The sequence below is a fragment of the Lolium perenne genome, chromosome 6 (genome assembly GCF_019359855.2).
Source record: "Lolium perenne isolate Kyuss_39 chromosome 6, Kyuss_2.0, whole genome shotgun sequence".
NCBI lineage: Eukaryota > Viridiplantae > Streptophyta > Magnoliopsida > Poales > Poaceae > Lolium > Lolium perenne.
The window spans coordinates 78991272-78997011 of NC_067249.2; the positions used below are offsets into that span (position 1 = coordinate 78991272).

A 5740-nucleotide genomic window follows, 5' to 3' on the forward strand; every position below is an offset into this window, starting at 1 on the left:
TTGCGGAGTGCTCGGCGCCGTCGAGGATGGCGGAGGACGAAGAAAACGAGGCCGCTGATTGGTGGGGATCCGGAGCACCCGTTGATGGAGGTGGACTGGTGGCGATGGCGTCAACGATTCCCGTCCTTGTGGCTGTGAAGATATCCGGCTCGGACTCTACTCACCGCTCCAGATCCTACCTGCCACCTTCGGAGCTCCTCCTTGCCCGATCCCACACTTTCATCGGGCGATATATGGCGTGGGGCGGTGGAGCCTGGCACTGGGGCGAGTTTGGCCGGGCACGTCGAGCTGCGGCTCTGGCTGGAGCGGAGAGGAGTACTAGCGCCGGAGGATAGCAGCGGGGCAGGAACAAAACCCGCGAGGAGGTGACGACGGCAGGAGGAGCGCTGCGCCCGACGTCCGGACGAGCTCCAGATTCTCAATCCACTCCACACTGCAGCCTCTGCTCGAGTCGCCCCCTCCCCGTCATCTTCTGACATGCCAGGCCAAGGCGCCATCGTCTTCAACCTCGACGAGATTCGGCAGCAAGGGCCGCCATCGCCTTCAACCTCGACGAGATTCGGCAGCAAGGGTATTCACCTGAACTCATCTGAATACGAAAGATTCTGAATTTTTTTTGTTGTAAATATACTCATAAATCCCACATCCAGCGCACGTCCGCACGTCTGCTCGCTCCCGCACGATCTCGAGCATCTATCGACCAGACCCAGATGCCTGCACGTGCGGCAGCCCTAGCCTCGGCCCCAAGCGATAGCAGCGGCGCTGGCGGGAAGCAGTCAAGCGGAGCAGGCGCTTGCGGCAGCGACCGGCGGCCGGGTGTCCAGGCAAGCAGCGGTCAGCTGCGACGGCTGGCAGGGCAAGCGACGGGAACGGCCAGGCATTCTTCACTTTCTTCAGTCTTCAGCAGTTCAGCTCTTTAGCCGCATCAACTGATCAACATAGCAGTCTACCTCTAGCAGATGACTGGTGCGTAGCATACTACCAGATTAGAATTTTTTTGATTAGCAGGGCATCAGACTACTACTAGACTACCAGATCTAATTTTTTAGATGCCATTACTGCTAGATGCAGGTTTCAAATCGATTAATTTCATGAACTTTTCCCTTGTTTTCTTGTAATGTAGATGAAAAAGTGCTGACAGTAGCACATTTGCATTTTTGCTGCTAGATACAAATTTATTATTGTAGTATAGATAATTATTATAAAATTATGGTATCATCGCTTATGTATTGTTACTTGACACTGAATCTCCTTTTTGCTGTCAATTTCAGATGTTGTTGGGCTGGTAACAATGTTAACAGACATCATTCCTTCAAAAACAAATCAGGAACCAAGGCATATCCACTTAACCAAGGTATCGAAAACGGCCAAATAAAAATGTCGCCTCTTCTATAAAAAGACCTGCTTCTCAAGACCACGTCAAACTGTGAAATGAAAGAACCAACCATTAATTCTTGCCAAAGAACACACTCTACCTTAAGCTAGATCAGGATCATTAGACAGAGTCACTTGCACAATTTTTACAATCAAGCATCCACTGAGAAATTACACCTCCCAACAGCCACAATCATGACAGCATAACACTTTTGGACACTGCCACACACACATTGCAATCATCAGCAATATCGTCTCTAAACATGAACAATAACCTAGAGGACACAAATGCTAAAATGCAAGAAAGCTCTATGCCAGTCAGAGAAACATGATTGCAATACAGCATTGGTCTCTAAACATGGATTAATTGATATATAGTTTTTTTTTTATAAAACACTGAAATAGAGTTAGTTACTGAATTCATTCTTATCCTGATATAGAGTTAGTTACCGAGAGGTTTATGATGCTTACTTTACTGTTGGGCTTTCCATCTTGGCAAATCACTAGCTGAAATAGTCAGCTACTGATTTTAGATTATATCAACCAAGGCAGACCATTTGTTATTTTTCTCTGCTCTTACTCATTTCAAACTAGAGTTCATAGTACATGTGTCATGGTGAGCCAATTTTAACGTAAAATTATCTGTATTTACTTTGCCATGCATTCTCTGAAAATAGTCTGTTGTATTTTGATTACTAATGCATAGGCTCACAGCTTCACAATCACATGTTAAAACATGGATGTACATTGGACCAGCTTAGATGAGGCAATTGTCCACTTTTGTTGCTGTAGCGATTTGAGTATTTCATCTTACTCTCTCAATTACTTTAGTGTAAGTTTTTGTTTTCAGATGTCTTTTAATAGATCCAATTTTTAGAAGGATACAGTTACCTTCCCACTGTCGGTTTCCTACATGGGTAGGTAGCTGAGGATTTGGCGAAGTATATGAACTCTTATCTTCACAGTTGGAGACACAAACCATCTATATTGGTAGATTACCTAGCAATTTAACACAGACTGCACAAGATATACACCAAGAAGTGATTACAGTAGGCATGGTGGTCTCTCCTTAGGCTGCACACATGTTAGTCTATAAAGGTTGAGCATCCATTCTTTTTTTTTTTAATTGCATTCATAGGTCAGTCTGCTTCATACTATTGTGGCAGCAGGTACAGTACCGAGTTTTGCATCTCCGGATTAGATTATCTACAATGTTAACTCTCATAACCATAAACAGACATGCAATATGTTGTCATCTTCTTATACATGCATGCCGAGGCATGTGATCAATTTGGATTCATAGTGGTACGTACTGACGTAGATACAACTTGTACTGTCTGCATAAATTTAAATATGCTTTGATGTACATGTATATACATCAGGTACAGATTTCATGCATCAGGGAAGTAATCGGCTCAATTAGTTTAGTTAACATTACATACATATAGTTAGGCTGCAATATGTTAATCATTTTGTCTTGAGCGTTGCATGTTTTTGCAGCTGCAGACATTCAATAGTCTAGGTACATACGCTGATTGTATCTATCGCGCAGTGCATTCATTGTCTCCTTATGATGTCTGGTCTTTTTCCCTGTATGTAACCTAAGAGTGTGTGTGGTGCTGGCCGTCGGCGAGGCCGGCCTCCTTCCTCGCCTTCTCCGGTTCCGCAGCATCATCATCGTCTCCAGGATGTCACTGCTTAAGCGACTCTGGCCCTGCAGTTTTTCTTTTTCCATCTGTGCCCGTTGTGCCTTCGTCCATACCTGGTTCTCAGGCTGGTGTTAGTCCTTCATTACCGACGGTTAATACTTTTTTCCGGTCTGTTAGCCCGAGTTCTGCACAAGATTTGATTGGTTCAGGAAGTGGCCTGACTACCATCGGATAGTTTTTACAGAGTATTTGCATGTTCAGTTATTGCTATTCTCTAGCATCCTTTAATATGTCCACAGAACTATTATACTGGAAGATCACTTGGTAATAGATTGATCCTAGAGGAGATACAGTATGATATGACGATCTCAGGAATATGGCTTCTCTCCATCAGAAGTTAGATGCAGATCAGCTTTCGTTCGTTCACATGCAAGATCTTTTCTGTGGTTACCCGCAAAAAAAAGATCTTTTCTGTGGTTGTCCATCCTTCTCATATTGTTGGATTTTTAGTATATATACCTTGAACACTCAGTTGATCTATGTTGTTTCTCGCTGTTTTTTTCTCCTACTGAAAACATCCAGTTTCCTGCTCATTCTTGGAGATCCTCATGGCAATAGGCTTAAGATAACTAGCTCTGGAGTACAAGTGCTGCCAGTATTTTGTACTGACACCTTTTGAGATCATGTGTTATGTCTGTATAAATGCTATGGAGCTGTTTTAATTGCAATGTTCAAGTTTTGGCATATCACCTTGGCTCAGTCAGATGGTACTAATTACTGAATTAGTAGTTTTTAAACATACAATCATAGGCAAAACTGGAATTTTAAACATGGGGTCATCCAGTGCTAATAAGTAGACAGGTGAGGTGCTACTAATTGCAGGACCAAAACATTTCTCCAGTACCAAACTTCAGGTATCTGCATATGACAGTGATCCTTCTTCTGTAATGCGTGTCCTTTTGTATGGTTGGAACATAATCGGTATGTGTATTGGAAAACAACTTGGGCTTCTTTTGTTTCCATGTTAACTTTTTTTTTCCGTATTAGCTCTTACTGTTCTGCTTGGTTTCACAAGGGTACTTACCAGTTACCACTACCAAAAATTTCCATCAGCTAGCCAGTATGGTGGCGCGGCGTGCCGCCGCGCCGATCATTGCTAGTTAATTCTATAGCGGAGCAGAAAAATGTATAGCTGGTTGATATGGTTGGCAAAACCAAATGGCTCTCTGCTCGCTCTTTGTTTGTTCTTGATTTCTTCTAACGGGTGTTGGACCCTGATCAACAGGCCACCAATCACTGCTCAATTGACCGCCAATGTCGTTATCAGGAAGGAAAATTGAGAATTTAGGCTAATATCTGTGATTAATAGCTTAATGACTAAATAAACTGGTTAAAGGGGGCCATTGTCACAATGGATAACCAACTCGGGGGGCTTATTATCCATACCGAGAAGGGGCTCATGATCAAAGGCAGATGGGGGGGGGGGGGGGGGGGGGGGGGGGTATTATTAATTCTCCCGTTTCTAAGTAGTAATAGAAATATCCAGGTCACTGTCTCAAAGTCCACGGACGGCGCCACGTGTGCGTGCGGGAAGGTCTTGGTGCCAGGACTCGAGGGAGTAGAGGCGAATCCAGGATTTGAGCATTTCTACTACTGAGAACCTAGATCTAACCGTAAATTTTGCATTAATTCCATCCTAAGATATACAATCGATTTAAATTTTTAGGGCTATAGTTGGAGGTTACAATAAACAACTTGAAATTATTGATGTTGGCGGTGTCTTTTTATTCAAGTTTTGTGAAATTCTCCTCGGTTAAAAACATGTATAAATATGCAATTAATCAGTTTTTTTTTGAATACACGTGGGGTCAAGGACCCCGATGAAGCTTTTATAGAACAACATGTGGTAGGTACGAATTATAGAAAGACCCCTTTTCATCACTTGCCCTAAAGAACCTAAAATTTGAAGATGAGACCCTCCACTTTACAAACAACACCCTAAAAGAGAAGCATGAAAATCAATCAAGGACTATGGTGCCTCTGCCACCCAATGCCGGCAAACTCAAGGCGTTTCCGCCAAGCTCCGAGCGCAGTATGCTCGAAAGCTCAACTCCGGCAACCAGATCGAACCCCTGGCTACCGCTGAAAAGTTGGGGACGAACCACTTGACCTTCCAACGGCATCGAGCTCCATCAGTTGATCAGCAGGGCCTCCCTGGAGGTAGAAGATGGGCCACCTTCTTGGCCAAAGATCGTAGTGATGAACAAGGTCACCGCTTGTTGCGCGCGAGGAATAACCGGTCTAGGGCGCCGCTCAATAGATTGGGCAACAACAGCTTCATATGGAAGCCCCTCAACATCTCCACCACCACGGTGGCCCGAGAGGGGAGAATCCAGAATGAAACTGCCCAGATCCAGTGAGCAACAGGTGAGCTTTGTTGGAGATATGCCCAAGAGGTAATAATAAAGTGATTATTATTATATCTTTGTGTTTATGATAAATGTTTGCATCCCATGTTATAATTGTATTAACCGGAAACATTAATACATGTGTGTTTGTAAACATAAAAGAGTCCCTAGTAAGCCTCTTGTTAAACTAGCTTGTTGATTAATAGATGATCATAGTTTCATGATCATGAACATTGGATGTTATTAAGTAGTTCTTTGTGTTTCAAGCTTTAATATAGATAGTAACCTAATCCTTCGACCATGAGACCA

At 43.5% G+C, this 5740-nt stretch overlaps 1 long non-coding RNA gene across 1 annotated transcript; it reads left to right on the top strand.

The window, feature by feature from the left end:
- Nucleotides 1–270: 270 nt before the first annotated feature.
- On the top strand, nucleotides 271–3554 carry LOC127307789 (uncharacterized). Its single transcript, XR_007855838.2, has 3 exons — nucleotides 271–571; nucleotides 651–966; nucleotides 1272–3554. It is a non-coding gene; the product is annotated as an uncharacterized lncRNA (long non-coding RNA).
- Nucleotides 3555–5740: the final 2186 nt, after the last annotated feature.